At 52.4% G+C, this 20152-nt stretch overlaps 1 protein-coding gene across 11 annotated transcripts in view; it reads left to right on the top strand.

The window, feature by feature from the left end:
* The window catches only part of Tns1 (tensin 1), a 229143-nt gene that overhangs the window by 79371 nt on the left and 129620 nt on the right, over window positions 1–20152 (top strand). The window contains exon 1 of one of the 11 annotated variants that reach the window (XM_041650705.1): window positions 11433–11614. The exons of 8 other annotated variants lie outside the window; for them this stretch is intronic. The gene's annotated coding sequence lies outside the window, so the exon portion shown is untranslated. Of the gene's footprint in view, window positions 1–11432; window positions 11615–13239; window positions 13420–17794; window positions 17837–20152 lie in introns of those variants that run through there. 2 more of the 11 variants (XM_041650709.1, XM_041650710.1) reach the window with 2 other exon arrangements.

Here is a 20152-nt window from a genome sequence, read left to right as displayed (position 1 = left end):
TCTGATCAGACAGTTCTGGAATTCCTCGGAAGCACTGGGCCCCCCTCGGAGTCCGGTCCTCTGTCCTGACTCAACCCTGCCAGAACTTCCCACATTCTGTCTCCAGAGAGCCGACCAGGGTGTCGCCAGCACTGTGGAGGTGGAGCAGGTACTCTGGTGCCTGGGCACGGTGGGTTCAGGTGGGAAAGGGCAGAAGCAGGTGAGATCTCAGTGGCCATGGGGGCCAGCCCTTCCCTGAAAACATATTTTCATAACTAACTGTCCAGAAGAAGGGAGAAAAAAACAAAACAAAGCACCCCCCAAAAACAAACCAACAAAAACAACCACTGACTTTTTTTTTTTTAAATGTGCAGTTAATGGCTGGTTGGCTGTACATTATTAAACAGGCAACTGGAGACGTGCCAGGGGGGACTACTCCAGCCAAGACTCACAGCCTGAACACAATGTTCCAAGAAGCGATCACCCACAGGGTCTCTGGGGAGGAGCACCCAGACGAGAGACTCCAGCTGTCCCTTTGCCTCTCCTGCCCAGCCGCATTCTGGTTCCCTTGCAGAAGGCGGGAATGTGCTGGTCCTGGGGTTCACCCTGTGACTGTGAGCTGCACTGTCCCTCATGGGTTCAAGGCTGCTGTTTCCATTACAGATAGGGCCAACGCCTCCTCATCTTTAGATTGGGGTGCAGAGGCCTTAATCTGTTCTGGATTAAAGCTCCTTCCTGGGGTCCACTAGGACTCCTTATTCATCTTTTCTGGGCCTCAATTTCAACTTCCTTTGAAGGAGAGGGTTGGACTGAATTCAGATTGGGTGGCCTTGGATGAGCTTGGCAAACTTCTTCTAGAGTTTGGGGACCCAATTGCCCTATCTGTGGTCTAATTGGTGATACGAGGAGCCATAGTCCACCTTCTGGGGGGAGGTGCTTCCTCTCTCATTCAGCCCACGAGAGTAAAGCCACACAGACTGAGAGTTTGGTCTTGGAGGTCAGCCCCCACTACCTCTCTCTGTTTGGCATTTCATGGTTACTGACTTTAGGCAAGTGGCCTCAGCTGTCAGTGTGTCCCTCATCTGTGCAAGGCGAACTCAGGCCAGTATCCACATTCAGGTAAGGAGAGTCAGACAAACGTATGAGCTGGCTTATACAGGTCCATCCATCCGTCTGTCCTCCCTCCCTCTCTTCCTCGCCCCCACAAGTCAGGGTTTCACTGTGTAGCTCTGGTTGTGCTAGAACTCACTCTGTAGCCCTGACTGTCCTCAAACTCACAAAGATAGGCCTGTCTCTTCCTCCCAAGTGCTGGGGTTAAAGGTATGCGCCACCACCACCTGGCTCATACCAGTTTCTGTTTCTGGTGAGTGTATATTAGCATATAGGTCTAAGGGGCTTCTAGATCTCAGGGACTCCTCCATCACAGGCTACTTTCTCCTTTTCACCACTTGTACTATTGTGTGTGGCATGGTTTCTGTGTATCTGTTTCTCTAGGGTCTCTTGCCCTTAAGACCAAGTTTGCCTTGACGACAGTGGCTGTCTCTGGCTGTGCTTGGTGGTCTGAGCTTCCACAAGCAACTCTCAAGAGTCTGTGAAGAACGAATGAATGAATGAGGGCTAACTGGGGCAGGTTCAAACCAGAGGGACAGCTGAGCGTTGGAGTGTGGGAAGATCCAGAAATTAAGAAAGCTGAGGAGGGATGCCCAGCCTGTGGAAGAACTATCCTGGGAGACAATGTGCGTGTGTATGCAAAGGTGTGGTCTCTGGTGAAGCTTTGCGGGGGTTTTGTTCTCTAGAGCAGAGCAAGGACGTCAGGAGGCAGATTTGCACCCTTTGGAGCGTATTGAGGGGAGAATGGGTTTGGATGCTGTGGGCAAGCAGAGCTTCTGCTGGGCCAAAGAGGGTCCTGCAGTGGACAGGAAATACACCAGTCAGTCCCTATCATTTTGGTATTGTTGCTGGGTCTCAATATGTAGCCTAGCTTGGCTTCAGATTCATGATCCTCCTGCCTCAACCTCCCAAGTCTTGGAAAGCTGGTTACTGTCATGCCCAGGGCCCATAGGGCTATTGAGAGGCTTGGAATGAATGAGTAACAATGAACTCAGACATCTGAAAAGCACTTGCTACATTTGAGCATTCATTAAACTGCCTCTCTCTCTCTCTCTCTCTCTCTCTCTCTCTCTCTATATATATATATATATATATATATATATAATTTATATGGACTATGTATACACACACATACACACACGAGTCATGGTTCCAGGGTAAGGGTGGTGATAGCATCTGTGAAAGGGGAGGATGTAGGGAGAGCTAACATTTATTGGGGACTGCTTTATCCCAGACCCTACACTCAGTGCTCAGAGCCATTAAGTACCCTCCTGGAGTCACACAGCCCCTAAATAGGCAGGCAGGCTTTAGAGGCAGTCCATGCAATATCCAAACCTGGGCTTTGCCTTACAGTGTCAGACCAGGGCCAGGTTTCCCTGGTTCTGCCATGTTAGAAGGGCTGACATCCTAGTTCAGGGTGGAGGAAACGTAAATTTGTTTTATGTAGTGTAATCCCAAGCAGAGTCCTCAGGAGGGAAATCTCCAGCTCTTGCAAACCCTAAAAGTAAGAGCTCACTAAAACACGTGCAGCAGCTTTGACCATCCAGCCTGGAACAAGGTCTCGAGTAGAACCCTGGAGGGCTGAGAGTCAGGTTGTGACAGGAAGCGTGGGATGAGGGGAAGGGGATAATGTGTGAAAGTGAGGATGCTGAGGGCCAGGAAAGCCACCAGAGACAAGCTGGGAGGGAGTAGAGGAAAGAATGAGGGAGTCACCATGGGCTTTGGCTGGGGGCAGCGGGTAACCTCAGACTTTGGACACAGGTATCCAGCCAGGACCAATTCCCACAGGGCTACTGAGAAAGGACCAGTGGAAACTCGGAAGGTGAGAGGCCAATTGGCTAGTGCCATGGCTGACTTGGGACAGCATGTGCCAGCCAAGTGCCCAGCCACCATCTGGACCACCTTCCCTCCCTTCTGCTCAATTGCCAGCCTTGCTAAAGGTCAGTTTGTGGTGTGGCCAGCACACTCCCCGGAGGCCACTGCCCACAGCTCTGTCCCCATCGTAGATGCTCCTGTTTCTTTCTGCTTCTTGGGCAGTCAGTGGGGACTGGGTCCAGGTTCCCAGGGCTTCACAGATATTGGGTGGAGACAGGAGGTTGTAGTAGGTGGGGACCTCTCCAGCCACCTTTCCAAGGCCAGCTGCTCATATTTGATTGTGTGCGTTCATCTTTTCTTTGTCATCTAAAATAAAAGTGGGGTCCTTGTGCCAGTACCCATCAGATATTTTTAGAGACATTGGTGACTCTAATAAATACCTGTCTGATAAGAGCACAAGGGCATAAAAGAGAACCCGACTTTCTGCTGGTGTCTGATTAACATGGAGTATGTGGAGCTTTCGTTTCCTTGGAACTAAATGCCATATTTTTATTACTGGACAGCCATATCGTACTGTTAGCAAAATTGAACTTCTCTTTGCCTTAAATCTTGGAATTTTCCTGGACTGAATTATTGCTAAGTCACTGTTGAGGACAGTAGCCCAAGAGAGAAGTTCCCTTACTAGTTCTGACCCATGTGTGAAGTCAGTTTAGTGTGTTCATTCAGTGTGGCGTCTTAGTTCTCCCCTCCCGCCCCTTGCACGTCCCTCCCACATCTCTGTCTCATTACTGATAAGTATGTTGAACAAGCCAGGGCAGAGGACAGAGCCCTTTGGCAAGTCAGGAAGTTGACATTGATCTATTAATCAGCACCCTGTGCTGGCTAGGAATCCATTAGACTTTCCATCTCCAAGAATGTCACGGTGATTCCACCAACACCTTGCTGGAGCTGGGAGCCTCCACCCATGTAGTCCAGGTTCCTTAGACTTTGGGGTTAGGGGTTCTATGGTTCTGTGAAGGAGGGGGTCTTTAGGCTCCCTAAAAGGATCCGGGTTCAGGGAAGAGACTTTGTTAGAAGGGAAGGAAAAGAGGGGGAGGGGATACCCATGAGGAATCTTGCTCTACAGATAGGGAAGCCCCCGAGGACCCCCAGCTTTAATGGTGAGTTTCTCAGGGGAGACCAGGGTTTATATGCAGTGACTTCTGCCAAGGACTAATGTCTGCTTAGGACTGTGCTCCCAAGAGCATCTAGGGGGCCTTAGTGGCCATCAGAGAGGCTTGGTGAGAAGGCTGTAGCTGGGAGGTACAAAGTCTCACTTACCCTGGGCCCTAAGGCTGCTGGATCCAAGTGCTTCTCCTGACTGGAAACTGAAGCAGTCTTAAGCAAGGGACACACCATCTATGTACTGGGGAAGAACAGTGGGCAGGCTGCCTGTCCCAGTGCATCTCCTGACCATGCTGTCCACCGGAGACTAGGACAGTCCCCCCACCAACTTTAATTCCCAGAGGTTGATGCAAAGATGTGTGAATAAGACACAAATACAGCTGGTTGCTGGCTCTCACAAAGGAACTCTTGGGGACAGTGGTATGGATGTGGCTTCAGGGGTTCCCTCTTCAGGGGCCCTGGCAAGACCTCTCTCAGCGGTGACATCGATGAAAGCCTCCTGGGAGACAGTTCAGACTTTCTTAGCTGCAGCGGGAGGGGCACAGCTTAAATGCACAGACAGTGACTGATGTGGAGGGTGATCCTGGGGTCTGGCTTGCAGCCAGCTGAGCTTTTGATAAGTCAGAGCCCAGAGCAGTCTCTTTCCCCATGTCCCTTGAGGGATGAAGAGCTATACCCAAGTGTGCCCTCCCTCTGGGACCTGCATGCTGGTCCCCGCCCCCTCAGAGTCCAAGATGGAGCAGAGCGGGGCTCAGGTGCTAGAATGGGTGACTTCCCCATCATGGGAAGATGTTGAAGGTGCTCTTCCTTCCTTCCTTCCTTCCTTCCTTCCTCCCTCCCTCTTTCTTTCTTTCTTTCTTTCTTTCTTTCTTTCTTTCTTTCTTAGATTTATTTATTTATTATGTATACAGTGTTCTGTCTGCACGCATGCCTGCAGGCCAGAAGAGGGCACCAGATCTCATTACAGGTGGTTGTGAACCACCATGCCATTGCTGGGAATTGAACTCAGGACCTCTGGAAGAGCAGTCAGTGCTCTTAACCTCTGAGCCATCTCTCCAGCCCGGTGCTCTTTCTTTATAGGGCATTTGATCTGACCCTGAGGATGTTGGGGGTGTGTTTGTCACAGATGGAGTTCCTCTAGAGTCCCAGTTGAACTCTGGGGTGGCAGGGCTATGCTCAAATGCTGGCTGATCCTAGAGAAGGGCTCTGAGCTCAGGTCTAAGACCAGATAGGATCCTAGTCACTTTCCAGACTTCCCCGGGCCTTTAGAAATTCATGGTGTTCGTGTGGGGCCAGGGAGAGCCTCCCTGTAGACAGTCAGTAGATACTGATTAAAGTGCCATGAAGGAAGATATGAAGACAGTTCCGGGAGGATCCGCCATTGTGGGCCTGGGGCTGTGAGGCCAGGACACTGCACTGAGTACATTGGGTCTTGGCCCATCGGTGTCCTGTCTCTGTCACTGGACTTTCTTTGCTTCTTGTGTCCTTTCTCCCCTGTTCCATCCTTTTCCAATGGAAGTGGCTATTTCAGCACCTGGTCTGACATGGGGCATTCATTTCTCCCTGCTCTTCTCAATGGCTTTTCTGTTGCTTCACCCACAGCTCTGTCTCTTTTCTCCTCTGGTTCTTTGTGAACCCCTCTTTGTACCCCTCTCTCGGCTCCCAGCTTCCCCACCGTATCTTTCTATGGTCTGTCTTCAGCAACAAGCATCCCGTGGGCCCTGCTAGGTGCCAGGCACTGCCAGCTCCTTCTTGGGGTCTGGTCTCCTAACTTCCACGATCACCCTGTCTCTGCCTTCACAGTTAGCCTCCTGCTCTCCCTTCCCCCAGCTCCACGGGGCTCCAACACTGGTTATTATTCAGTTTTATGAGAAACCTCCAGGCCTGCCCCTGAATGCACTGACCACAACTGGAACCAGATGTGCAATCCAGGCTTGGGGATGTGAGGGAGGGAGGGGAGAGGGAAAGGGCAAGACTGGCTTGAGGGGGGCTGGGAAGCCCTGGGAACCTTGGTTGTCAGGGCCTAGAGGAAGGGAGGCAGGGAAGACCTAGGCAGTTTGAAGAAGCAATGGGGAAGGAAAGAAGGGAGAAGCAGGCTTTTTCAGAAAGTGTCTTTATTGTGGATAGCTCCTGAAAACCAGTAAGAAGGCTGGCTTTTCCGTAGAAGCCTTCCAGCTCCTTGACTTCCTCTGGTATGTTCCTAGGGACTCTCTGAGTTCGAGGTTCCACTCAGGTATGGAAGCAGGCAGTCTGGGAAAGAAGGGCCCCCATTGGGCAGAGGTAGAGAGAGAGAGACCTCCAAAGGCTTGGATATCTGGAGGAGGGCGGTGTTTCAGAGGGGCCCCTATGCTGCTGCAGACCTGGGGGAGGGCAGGAGGCGTCTGGGGCCTCTGGGTATCAATGTGATGATTCCTGCATCCTCGCAGACTCGGTCTTGCCGCAGCTGTGCAGTTTCAGAGATAAACGTTTGCCCAGTTATCTTGTTGGAGTACTGTGCAGCACAGAAATGTTTCAAGTGTCCCCGTTACCCATTTACAAACAAGCCATCCATCAGGCCGTCTCTCTATGGTCCATTCATTTCACATTCACTGCACTATGTTTGAGCTGGGTGTTGGATAAGGTAGAGAAAGGAAAGGGAAAATGCAAATTGGCCTGGGAGGTACAGGCACAAATGTGGCGGGTCCAGAGGAGGCCGGCCTGGTAGTACAGCTTGAGCAAGCTAGGGTCCTTCTTGGAGGATGGGATTTTTTTCTAAGTGATAATAGCATCAATTTGGTTTTTGTTGGTTTTTCAAGAAATGCTTTCTCTGTGTAGCCTTGGCTGTCCTGGAACATACTCTATAGACCAGGCTGGTCTTGAACTCAGAGCTCCGCCTGTCTCTGCCTCCTGAGTGCTGGGACTAAAGGTGTGCACCACGACTGCCCAGTTGCTGTTATGCATCTTGCATTCCCTCTGATCACAGGCATGCAGATGTGGGGGGACCCAAGAGCAGTTGCTCACAGTGATCCTAGAGGCCCCATGTCCCTGCCAATTATCTACCTCACTCTCTGGCCCCGTGGCTGCCTCTCAGGTGGTTGCTCACTACTTATGAAACTGCTCCCTGAAGGCCTTTAGTGTTTCACCTTCTTCCCCTGGGCTGCCTCTCTTGTCACTGTTATCACCCCAGACACCCTATCCCTGATAAAGGTTTGAAATTCTTATAGTTAGGTAGGGCCAGATGACAGACAGAACCACTAGGACCACGAGAAGGCTATTGAAGAGCCACCATGAGGGTCAAGGTTCAAGCTCTCTCTTCTCAAAGAGGATCCTGTTCAGAATTCAGAGTGGCAAGATCCCTAAATGAGTGGCTGTAGAAACTGCACTGACGGGCAGGCATGTAGCTCCTTTGACTGAGTGCTTACCCACCGTGCGTGGAGGTTTGCTTGGGTTTGAGCACTAGTACTGTGTAACCACATGTGGTGGTGCATGCCTGGAGTTCCGGCATTCAAGGATCAGAAACTGATGGTTGTCTCTGGCTGCATAGCAGATTTGAAGCCAGCTTGCACTTATGAGACCCTGTCTTCAAAACAAACAACAGTCCACAAAAGAAACTGCACCGGAGGTCACAAAAGGGGTACCCTAGAGCTGCTCAGGTTTGACATCACTGGCTAACTTCCAGCCAGAAGTGAGGGGTCACGACATGAAGTTCCCACTCAAGCCGTGAGGTGGAGGGAGGAGAACGTGGTAAGCTTGCTGGTGTTTGAATGCTAGCAGGGATAAGAAGAAACAGTTGGGTGAGAAAGGTATGGAAGTCAAAGTTGAAGGATGGAGAGAGAGACAAGGTTCGAGCGCTCAGAGCCCTTGGAACTGTCTGAGGGAGAGCTGGGATCACACTTGACGCTGGGAGCCAGTGACGGATGTCAGTTGGGAGACTGTGTTATGGGTGTAAAGGAGCTTTTGGGACCTGAGGTAAGAGGGGCTCCATGTTTCTGGTATGTGACTTAACCCATGAAGAAAGGGGACAAAAGAGCCGGAATTGACATGGAATCTTCTGATTCCTTAACTGGATGGGGATGTCCAGGCTCCAGAGGGGTCCCTTAGTCTGGGTGTTGGCAGGAGAAAAGGAATTAAGCAGACTGAGGGGATCCAAGATCACCTTTGACCCAGAGCGAAGGCAGTGAGTGGGAGACTTGGTTTGGGCCTGGTGAGGAGGCTTTAGCCAGTGTCCCCCATGGAGTTTATAATTTTCTTTGTGTTTGTCATTCCTGGACAGCGTGTGTACACCAGTAGATGGACTGATGCGGCTGTGGGGTTGTGGGTTCTGACGTGCTGGGACTGGAGGTGTGGGGGCTTGAACTCCATTTCTATCTAGTGTAGGGGGGTTGTCTTCTCCAGAGGGCATGGGGGAAGGGTGATGATCTTCCCATAAACGTTTTAAAGGAGGCACTCCTCTTCTTTTCCCAAAAGGTTTTCTTCTTACCAGGGTATTAGCTGGTCCTTGTGGCTCTGGCCTCAGCTGACCTGGAGCCTTGTTCCTCCCTTTGAGCCCCTGCTGTTCTGCTGGTGTGAACTGAAGCCTGCCTGCATGAGGATTTGGCTGAATGAATAAAAACATCACAGAGTCCTTTGGATGTAAATTTATGCATATCAGAGGAAACTGAGGCCCAGGGATGTAGGTGACTAGCTCAGATGCACAAGGCACGAACCCTTCATACACACAAGCCCTTCTGGCTTGTGGCCAGAATTAGCACGCACAGGTTCAAGTTCCTCCCTGGCATTCATTGGCTGTCCTGCCTGGCCTCTGACAGGGAATGTCCCCTAACGGCTGTCAGGCGCCTGTCCTTAGCTGTGATGGCAGAGTGAATGACGGCCAACTCTTTTTTTTTTTTAATATTTATTATTATGTTTACAATATTCTGTCTGTGTGTATGTCTGCAGGCCAGAAGAAGACATCAGACGTCATTACAGATGGTTGTGAGCCACCATGTGGTTGCCGGGAATTGAACTCAGGACCTTTGGAAGAGCAGGCAATGCTCTTAACCACTAAGCCATCTCTCCAGCCCCAAGCCGACTCTTTTTCAAGTGTCCGGCATGAGATGGCTGTATCCGCTGTTCGCTTCTGTCCTAGTTTCCTTTCTGTTATTGTGAAAAATACCCTAACACAAATCAACCTAAGGGAGAAAGAGGGGCTCATCATCAGTGGGGGTGGGGACTTCAAACAGCTGGCCGCATCACATAAGGGGCTGGAGAAATGGCTCAGTGGTTAAGAGCACTACCTGCTCTTTCAAAGGTCCTGAGTTCAATTCCCAGCAACCACATGGTGGCTCACAACCATCCGCAAGGAGATCTGGTGCCCTCTTCTGGCCCGCAGGCACACATTCAAACAGGATACTGACAATACTGTATACATAATAAATAAATAAATAAATCTTTAAAAAAAAAGAGCAGAGAGAAGCAAATGCATGTATCCTTGCTTGCCTGCTTGCTTGCGCTCGGTTGGCTCCGTTGAGTTCTCCTTTCCTCTACGGTCCAGGAACTCCTGCCTAGGAATGGGGTTACCCACGGTAAGCTGGGTCTGCCCACCTCGGTGAGATTAATCAGGACAATCCCCACAGATACGCTTATAGGCCAGCCCCACGTAGACAATCCCTTATCGAGAACCTCTTCCAGGTGATTCTAGATTGTGTCAAATTGACAATTTAAGCTAACTATGCCTAGCACTTGGTCAGAGGCAGGGGCAGAGGCGGGAGGATCTCTGTGAGTTCGAGGTCAGCCTTGTCTATAGCAAGTTCCAGCCGGGGCTACATAGTGGGATTCAGCCTCAAAAAAAAAAAAAAAAAAAAAAAAAAAAAAAAAAAAAAGAAGTGACCATTACATTTTTAGGAGACACTTGTCTGCTTCTGTCATTTATACATTGATCCAAACTTTTTAAGTGCTTTCCCATTTATTATTTTTAGTATAAACACATTTCATAGACGCAGAAAGTTGGAATGATTGTATGCTGGGCTGTCCAGATTCAGCAAACGTTTTGGCATATCATTAGCCCTGCAAACTGGTAGGTTCTGCTCCACATAATCCATAGGTGCTGATTGAAACTATTTGGGAAGAAACCCGTGACGGTCCCGAACAAGAACGGACTTCATAGTGTGGTCGTTCTTCCTTAAACAGCTCAGCAAGCTATTACTTACAGAGAGTGTTTATAAAGTTTATATAATCCTGTTGTAGATTTTACAAGAGTTCTAGCGGGGATTGAAAGCAAGTAGGAGCGGAGTAGCTACGGATGTGGCTCAGCTGGAATAGAATTTGCCTAGCGTGCGGGAGTTCCTGGGTTCAAGCCCTAGCCCCACATAAAACCTGGCATGGTAGCCTCTGCTTGTAATCCCAGCATGGAGGGTAGAGGCAGAAAGATGGAAAGACCAAGGTCAGATTTAGTTAAATAGCTACTCCGGCACAGCCTAGGCTGGATGAGATTGTATTTGTAAATCAGTCATACAGGAATCTGTGCCTAAATTCTGTGTAAACACTTTGTGCAAACTCTCTGCGCTTTCACATAAGGGATCTGATTATCCACAGTCCTGGTGTCCACCAGGAGCCCTGGAAACAGTACCCAGGGCAAAGATATGATTGTATGACATCTCCATCATCCTTCTATTTTTTTTTTTTTTTGGTCAGGGTCTCCGTGTAGCCTTGGCTGTGCTGAAACCAGGTTGCCCTTGAACTCCCAGAGATCCACTTGTCTGTCTTGTCTCTCAAACTCTGGGATTACTGCCCCCTGGCCCCATCATTTTACTTTTTTGGATGCATTCTAAGGAGAGTAGAAGCATGCATTTTATGATCTGGAACTCTGCTCCAGTGACTTTTGAGTATAAGGTCATGTGTGTTCTAATTCACTCCAGGAAAAAAGCAGATTAGCATGTCACATTTGACAGCCAAGGAAAAAGCAGGTTTCAGAGGAGAGATGGCTGGTAGCTGGTACCCAAGTTGTGTTGGAAATGCAGCTTGTTTTGTGTGTGTGTGTGTGTGTGTGTGTGTGTGTGTGTGTATTCTTCTCCTCCTCCTCCTCCTCATCACTCAGTAACCCTTTGGCCTTGACTCCACAGTTGAGTATTTTCTATGGGCTCCTCAACTTCTTAGCATCTTGATTCTTACCTGTCCCTTTGCACCCTTGTTTGCTAAGCCCTCTGGTCTGTTCCCCAGAGAGCTGCTGGACTACTGGCCTACCCAGGTGCACTGTGGTACGGGCCTGGGGCCTGGTGGAGTACAGTTTGTGCAGCGGAGCGTAGCAGGGGTTAAAGGAGGCGGCGGTGGGGGGCGACGCGCTGACTCCGGGAAGGAGGCGGTGCCCCAGGCCGCCTGCCCGCCCGCCCGGGAGGGAGCCGGCAGCGGCAGCGCCCTGGGAGCGCTCACTCGCTCACAGCAGCGGCCTTGGGACTGGCTCTGCTACCTCTGTCCTGTTGGTCAAGCTCACCGCCTCCCCAGGAGCCACCAGCTTCCTGCCAGCCCCGCCACCCGCCCTGCTACTGCCCACCGCCCTGGCCTGCCACCCAGTGGCTCTTCAGTTGGAAAGGTGAGCGGATGCAGTCAGTGAGTGTGTGAATGAGCAAGGGTGCAGTGGATACAAATAGCCCAGCAGTCTGCACGCACTGATGTGTCATGTTCTCCTGAACTTGGGGAAGGTGCGGTCAACCCCTCCCCTGTCACACTTCTAGGCTAAACTAGCCCCTGGGGGCCCAACTTGTCAGCCCTGGAGCTGTCAGATGTTCCCCAGGTCTGCCAGGGATGTCTGGGGCGCGGCTGTCCCTGCAAGCGCTGAACCAGCTCCAGGAAGAGTTTTGTGTGCAGCTAAGTTGCTGGCGTTAATAAGGCTTTATACAACAGGGAGCGGGGAGGGACCATTACCACCAGAGGCAAAGAGGCAAAGGAGGAGGGGGTCTCTTCTGCAATCTGGTAGGCAGAAAACTGTGAGCGAGCATGAGTCTTTTCCCTGCTAGTGGCTAGAACTTCCTTGGGGGTTCCTTCCTCTCTTTGGGGGCTCTCTCACTCTGCCCCCCAAGATCTGTGGGCAGGGGAGGGTCTGGATGCAGAGGGTTAAAGTTAAAAGCTCTAGCATCAGTGTGTCCTCTCTGCATGGGCCCCATGCTCCCTTGACATGGGCACATCCTGGCATGTGTGCCCCTTGCCCCTCCCCCAGCCAGTAGGCTCATTCCTTCCTCACCCCTCTGGGCAGAAATGTCTAATCCAGGTGGTTAATGAACACACAGGGTTCCCCTGCACTGGTCCCTGCCTGCTACCCCTTACGAAGTTTGAAGAAGCCACCCACAGCTAACCTCAGGGCCAGGGCCAGTATTGCCTGCCCAGATGTTTTAAGGCTGGCCTGTGTCCTAGTAGAAGAAACTAAAAGGGGGTGACTGGGAGTGGGGTGGGCAGAGAAGCCTGCTGGGCTCTTGGCTGGGATAGGGTTAGGGGACAGGATGGTTACTGGTTGGGGAAGTTTCCAGTATCGTGAGGTTAGGAAGGCAGTTGTGGTGGGAACAGAAGGGACAACTGGAAAGTGGGGTTCTGATGATTGGGGACCGGAGGCTTCTCTCTTGGAAGCCCTTTCTGTGTGGCCTAGCAGAGGTGGCGTGGGAGGTGGGAGGGAGGGCCCTTTTCCCTTCCTGAAGCTGCCTGGAGGTGGGGTGGGGACCATTGTGGCTCAGACTTGGCCTCCAGCGCCTCGTGCCCTTGCCAGTTGGCCAGCAGCTCTTGTCTGCCAGACCCCAGTTTTTCCCCAAGACCCAAAGCTTACTACAGCTGAAGGACTCTTAGCCCTAACGGCTCTGGCCCAAAACAGGGTGGGAGAGCCGTCCAGGTGGGAGAACCCCCCAACACTGGATTCCCAACATGGTCAATGGAGGAGTTGAGAGGAGGGGTTAGGGGAGGGGTGAATGGGTGAGGGGCAGGACTTTGATCTGAAATTGAGGATTCTTGGGTGGTGTAGGAGATAGCCTAGGAATCTTTCTGACTCTCCAAGTCCTGGTCTTGAACTTCTGACTCTCTTTTCCTAGCCCTCGCCCATACATCGTAACTTACCTCCATGAGAGCTTAGTGTGGGCTATAGCCAGAAGGAGTGGGCTGAGATGAGGCGCCTGGGAGACCAGGGAGGAGGCCGCTGTTCTGGGGGCACCCAGCATTGATGGGCTTCATTCAGGGAGCAAGGAAAGGGTGGGGTTGGAGATTTGCCTTGGAAGAATGAGGGTCGAACCAAGAGCGTCCAGAGGTTCTCGCTGGTCAGTGTGAGGATGGGCTTTGGTGTAAGGTAATGAGTGGCCTGTCGCAGGGAGCAGTTCAGACAAGCTGGACCCTGTGGAAGGATTCCTGCGCTGCGATGTGGTGAGAAAGACGACCTTTGAGGTCTCTGGGGATGCTGAGGTCCTGGGATTCTTAGGGTTGGGGAGTTCTCTGACTCTGGAATGGGGGCTGGGAGTGTGGGGTCAGAGTTGTGGCTTCAGGCTTTGGACATGGGTGGGGACTTACAGGGTCGCCCTCTCTGACCGCACTAGGGAATAGAGAGCCCTTGCATATGCCTCTCCCTGGCATCCATAGTGGACTGACTGCCCACCAGTCTGCCCCCAGCTGCTTACTTCACTGCTGCTGTGGTGAGGTGCTTCCTGATGGCCACGCTGGCCCTGTGTTTAACTCCTCGAAGACCTTATGACACAGTGTAACGGGGGAGAGGGTGGTCTGTGCAGCAGGTCTTTGTTTTTTTGTTTTTGACTGCTTTTGTTTTTTTTGAGACAGGGTTTCTCTGTAGCTTTGGAGCCTGTCCTGGAACTAGCTCTTGTAGACCAGGCTGGCCTTGAACTCACAGAGATTGCCTGCCTCTGCCTCCTGAGTGCTGGGACTAGGTGCACCACCACTGCCCGGCCATGTCACAGGACAAGGACTGGTTTTCATGTCGGGCATTCTGAGAGCCTGCCCCGCATAGCGCAAGAGCAATGCCAGACTCTGTGAATCAGGAGAACCCCGGAGCAGGCCTCAGTTTCCCTCTTTACAGATACTTTACGGTTGTCAAGCCTTCACTAAGTGGCTTGCGTAATAACCAGTGTGGGGGGGGGGGGTAGAGGTGGGGGTGGAGAAAAAGCCAAGGGCATTTGTTGTTCTCAAGAGACTCTCAGAGGGGTAGGAGAGGAACAGGTGACCTCCCTGTGGCCTCTTCAAACCTGTTTTCCCTGGGAAGGAGAGGCAATGGGGGTTGATACTTCCCCAACTCAATGCTGGGGGTGTGGCTTCCTACAGGGAAGTGTGTGTGTGTGTGTGTGTGTGTGTGTGTGTGTGTGTGTGTGTCCTGATGGCTTCCCTTGGGGTTAGGACCCTCCTCGGACTCCATCTGTTCTAGCTCAGCTTGCCTAACTCAGTTTGCCTCTCCCTACCATCCGTTCTATGGATGGCTGTGGCCCCTTTGCTCCTGAGCATGGACCCAGAGGTTACTGTATAGGGCCCTCTGCCTCCAACCAGGTCAGTAGCTTTAACCTTCTGGCTTCCTCTGAAAGGGAAGTCCTTCTCATTTTCTAACTTTTATTCCTGTCTACAGCCAGGAGGTAGGGGAGGCTTCTTAATCAGGGCATTTTTCCTCTGGATGAAAGGGACCTAGTGATGAGGGAGAGCAGGGGAGGAATGTGAGGGCATAGACTGAGCTGCGGGTTGTTCATCGTTGCCTCTCACTTAAATTTTCCTAAGCCTAGAAAGGGAAACTGAGGTTTTCGGGATAGAGATTTGTCAGAAGATCCCCCCTGCATGCCTCCTGCCCCCAACAAAACAAATCAGAAGGGAGCATGACGGATGGATGACTGTCGGGGAGGGAGAAGGTTGTTTTTAGACGCTGGGGAGGGACAGGCTTCCACTTTGTCCCCAGCATTATCCCCCCGAGGCCTCTGGCTCCCTGGCTCCCTGGCTGGCTGGCTTTTAGCTTGCCAGAGCCATTAGGCATGTAGAGGTGTGGGCATAAGCCAGCTGGGAAAGGAATGGTGGGGGTGGCAAGGATGCCAGTGTTAAAGGCTGGGCTGCCTCCATGGACAGCCTGTGCCGGCAGCTGGAGTCTCTAGGGTAGCTGATTCCTGGTCCCTCCTGTCCTCACCTTGGTTTCTTTGAGGGAGTTGGACCTGTCATGGGAGGGGACTGGGACAGTCACTGGCCCTTCTTCCTCCAGGGCTCTGCTGGGCTGTGTGTTGCCTTTTTAGGGCTTTGAGCTTGCAGCTCAGGCCTGAGCACCGGGTAGGTCAGGGACTTGCGCAGAAGGGTGGATCCAGGGATCTGATCAGATGAGAGCTATAGGAGGTCCCCTGTGAGCGAGCTCTCCAACCCCTGCCACTGGAAACTCCCTCCCGAGACCTTCCTAGCCTCTTGGAGTGAATGTGAGACCCATTTGCTGCAAGTGTCCCTTGATCTCATCTGTAGGTCCCTGGCTGCATTGCTGCTCCCTGGCTGTGTAATGTCTTTTGCTTCCCAGGTGATACTTTTGGTGCCAACTGAGGCTGGAGGACTGAGGGTTTGGGACAGGCCTCCTAAAGATCTGTAAGCCTACAAACAATGCTGCTTCTTTACCCCCTAAAGTATAGAGCAAGGGCATAAGGCTGGAGCCAGCCTACTGGGGACCTACCTATGGCAGCCATTTCTACCTACCAGCTGTGTGTTCTCAACAAGAGATTAGGCCTCTTGGGGCCTCAGTTTTCTCTCCAAAATGGGACAGTAGTATTTACCTCATGGCACGGGCATTGGGGTTGAATGGATTCATCGATTTAAAGTGCTTTGAAGTATGGGGTGCAGGTCAGCTGGTAGCATGCTAGCCCAGCCTGCACAGAACTCGGAGTTCTTTCCCCAGCACTGCAATGACAACCCTGGAGAGGTGGAGGCAGGAGGATCAGGGGTTCAAGATCATCTATGACTGTAGAGTAAGTTCAAAGGTCAGCTTGGGATACAGAAAAACCCTGCCTCAGAAACAAACATCAGAAACCAAGCAAGCCGAAGCGCTTTGTTAGTTAACACTGGTCAGTGTCCTGATCAGTGGTGTTGTTCATTCCAGAGCCTGCCTCGTGGTTGGTCCCACTCTCTGATCATAGTTGTTTCTTCCCTACAATGGAGAGAGTCATGGGCTTCCCTTAAGGGGCGCTAGTAGCAGAGCAGGGTCTTCCTTCCCTGACTTTGTCTCCTTAGGAGGAAGGCCTAGAGTTGACAAGACCTCAGACTTGTCTCCCCAGAGAGCCAGAGCAGATATGTGTTTATGGAGGATTCTGAGAAAGTTGCTATCCCAGTAAACAAGTCCCTCGGGGATCCCTTCCCACCCTCCAGACAAGCACTGTTTGCATTAGAACCTCCCAGGCCTGGCAAGGGCCTAACTTGTTTCCAAACAGGATATCCTTGACCTTAGCCATAGGGAGTTTTACATTTTAGAGTGGGAATCCTGGATAACCATTGCAAACTGACTTAGATCCTCCTCCGGGGCTTCTGAAAGTCTGACATCTTGCTACCATCTAACTCAGTCCCTTGTTGGTCAGGGGTGGGAATAACCACCCCAGCCCTTCCTGTGTGTACACAGGAGCTGAGAGCTTTCCCGATTGGTCAGTAGGTCTCCTAGCCACTCCCACTCCCCTCCCAGGCCTCTATCCTCTTTGGGGTCTATGGTTCTCTGGTATCTCTGCCATTCCTCCGCCAAGGATCAGCTTTTTGGCTTGCTCTCTTACCCAGTGATTCCCCACCCAGGAGGCTGAGGCTGCATTGGGTCAGGGGTGAACATGGTTTCCGGACCCTTGGCCCGCCCAGTTGCAGCTGCAAAATGCATCGAGAGTTCCTTTGAAGGAAGAACGATCTTAGGCTGGTCATGATGACCACTGGGAGGGCTGTCTCTTGCTTCCCTCCTCTGCCCCTCTGGACCTTTGATCCTTGAGAGATGAGAAGTGGACCTCACCTTGAACACATCCTCCACCAGCCTGGGCTATGAGCAGGTCCATAGCCATTCTTCAGGGAGAGGGCTGAGGTTCAGTGCTGGACTTGGTGATAGCAGTGGGCAGGACTATGGCTGAAGAACCCTGGCCCAAGGCAGTGCAGGAATGGAGTTCTTCCAGTGGTGCTCAGGCTGGCCTGGCTCCCTTCCCACTGGGCCTCAGTGTCCTCACTTAGCAGCCAGCGGGTTGGAGAGGTGTGCTGGAGGCCTCTAAAGGGCATCTGCCAGTGGGGGGTGGGGGTGGCTCCTCGAGTCCCTGGCTGTGAAATTTCACCTTGGGTTGACCTTGCTTCTCTCCCGCCCTGCCCCCACCTCTGGCAGTGGCTGGCAGGAAGTCCTGCCTGATTAGGGCCCTAATCACCGGCTGAGACTCCCAGAATCGCAGAGCTGGTGAAGCAGAGAGGGGCTGGGCTAAGGAGGGGGAGTATGAGACCAGGGCCCTGGCTGCCTGCCTGCCATCTGGGTCTGCAGGAGATGGGCTCCTGGGTTTGGGTTCCTTGGTTCCTGCAATGCCCATGAGCGTGCTGAGGAGGCCGGGAGTCGGGGCCAATCCAGCTGGGCCTGGGGACCATCCTGATTTCACAGTAACAGCCTTTTAGGGCATCCACTCTGTGCCAGGCAGGGTGCCAGATATGGGGCTGGAAAGGCCACTGAGACACCTTCTAGTGGGAGACAAAGGGGCGTAGGCAGCGCCTCTGCAAAATGCTGCAGGAGCAGGGCTGGAAGCCGTGTATGTGAGTTGGTGGAGTAGCTGAGGCCATTTGAGATGGACTTGGAAGGTTGAGGAGTTTCACAGAGGGACTTGTTCAGGTATGGGGCAGGCACGCAGGTAAGGATGGATAACATGACTCCCTGTGCCTTCCAGCTCTGCTACTGACTCCCTATGTGACCTTGGCCGGGCCTCAGTGCCTGAGTCTTAAGATGAGAGACGCATTCCAGCACAGTCTTGTGTGCTGTGGGGGAGTTGAAACAAGATTCCGTGTGCAAAATGCTTGGCACAGTAAATGTGGTTTAAAGGGGGAACCTGCCACAAAGAGTGGCTTTGGGGAGAGCCCAGAGGCCTTGCTTGGGTGGCAAGGGGTGGGAGGTTTCCTGGGCCAAGTCAAAGTAGGGAGCAGCAGAGGGAAGTTTACATAGGAGCTAGCATCATGATGAGGTTGTGGTTTAGGAAGGGGTTGGATGGGGAGGCCTGAGGATGAGCTCCAGTCAGGACCTGTCTGTGTTCTGCACCTGTGTCCTTCACCCCTAGGACTGGGAAGTCCTCTTGGTGTGACTGTGCCCCGAGACCAGAGCCTGCTGGCTGTGGAGCCCTCCCCAGCAAGGCTTCTTGATGAGCTGTGCTGAAGTGAGGTGAAGCGAGCGTGGAGTGCAGGGGCCAAGAGGCTCCTTGAGGGGGTATCTTTGACAGTGGGTCCCAGAACACAGTAGGTCCTCTGTGCTGAATGAATAAATGAACAAATGAATGGTCAAGGGTATCCCTTAGTCTGGTCTTCTGGAAGTCAGCAGCACCCATATAAGTGGCTGGTGAGGGTAGGAACAGGGGGGCCTGTTTAAAGCCGGGAGGAATGTTGAGTGTCTCAAAGGCCAGAGGCCAGCACATCACAGTTGCAAGTGCTCGGGGCACTGTATGATGAAGGAGGAGAGGGAATCTCAGGGACCTTCATTTCTTGGAGTGGGGATTATCCTAAGGTGGTGTGGCCTTGGGGTTAAGTCATAGGCTTGGCAGCTGTACCGTCTGGCTTCGACTCCCGACTCTACCTCTGACAGGAAGTGCAAACATGGACAGCTTACTGTTTGTACTGTGAAATGTGAGAAATGGAGAAGTGTGGCTGGCCAGCTCCGCACTCTGTAACCTCTGCCACCATGGCTGCTGCTGTTATTGATGCCAGGCCAGGGAGCAGATTGCGAGAGGGGGCTTCTGGCTAGGGCCAAACTAGCAGCTGCCTAGAGGGGGATGGGAGAGCCTGAGAGAAGGATGAAGTCCTCCAATGGTTTAGTTACCCTCAGACAACTACATACGGGGCAGTTGATGCCCTCGAGCTCTGTGGCTGAGCAGAATATGGGAGCAGAGGGGCCCTGATAGTTAGGGGTGAGGGGGTAGGAATGAAGGAGGAGAGGTGAGCAGGAGGAAGCCAGGACTCTTGAAATTCCCCAGCTGGGACCCCAAGAATTCCACTCCTTGTCTTGTGCCAGAGGGCCTGGTCTTCAGCCTGTAACCCGAGGTCCTGGACTCTGTCTCCTGCCTTTTAAGACTGATGCCTGCTTTTGGCACTAGCTGGAGCCTCCAGCTCTCCTGGTGACTGACCTGGCTGCAGGATCTCCAGGCTTCCTCTTCACTTCCTGAATTGCTACTCCCACTGCGGGCACTGCAGCAGCTCCGCAAGAGAGGGAGAGTAGATTTAGGGAGATTGACTCCCCTATCTGGGGCAGGGGAGGTGTTGCTGAGGGTGCTGGAGGAACTCAGGGTGCTAGGAGTGGGGTCAGGCCGCTAGTTGCTGACTTTGACGCTGTGCAACTTTGGGCAGTTTAATTTCCCCTTCTGAGCATCTGGAATGAGGAGCAGGGCCTAGAAGAGTTCTTCCCTTCCCGCCATGGTGCTTTCTGAATGTAGGCTCCTGTTCTTGTCGAGATTGGGCTCCCGGGTATCTTCCAGCATCCTCTGGGATTCTGGCAGAGATGCTGGGAAGCTCCCTTTTGGTCCTGGGTTGGGCTGTTCTGTGTCTGGGGACAGTGACCATTCCTTTAGGCATCTGTTTCTTGGAACAGAGCAGAGGGCAGCAGCTGTTCCTGTGGGCAGACCAGTTTCCGGTGTGTCCCTATGACTCAGGTGGGGATGCTCTGGCAAGAGGGAGGGGAACCATGAGTCTTCTGGCTTCTCCGTGGCCACTCTCAGGGACCAGAGTGGGAGGTTTGACTTGCTAGGGTGCATGCCAAGGCAAAGTGAGTAACTTGTGAGTAATGGCTTGGTGTCTCTAGGGCAGGTGGTTCTTGGACTTCCAAGAGTGGGATTGGAGCGCTGGGATGCTCCCCAAAGGCTGCTGAATCAGTCTCAGAACCCAAGCTCCATCTCCTTTACTATTATTTTGAGGAAAGGGTCCTGACAGGGTCCAAGCCTTGGCTATGCCC

This window comes from Microtus oregoni, unplaced genomic scaffold (assembly GCF_018167655.1).
Source record: "Microtus oregoni isolate MIOR12 unplaced genomic scaffold, Mior012 000004F_ref0000308, whole genome shotgun sequence".
Taxonomy (NCBI): domain Eukaryota; kingdom Metazoa; phylum Chordata; class Mammalia; order Rodentia; family Cricetidae; genus Microtus; species Microtus oregoni.
This window is presented reverse-complemented; position numbering and strand designations above follow the sequence as displayed.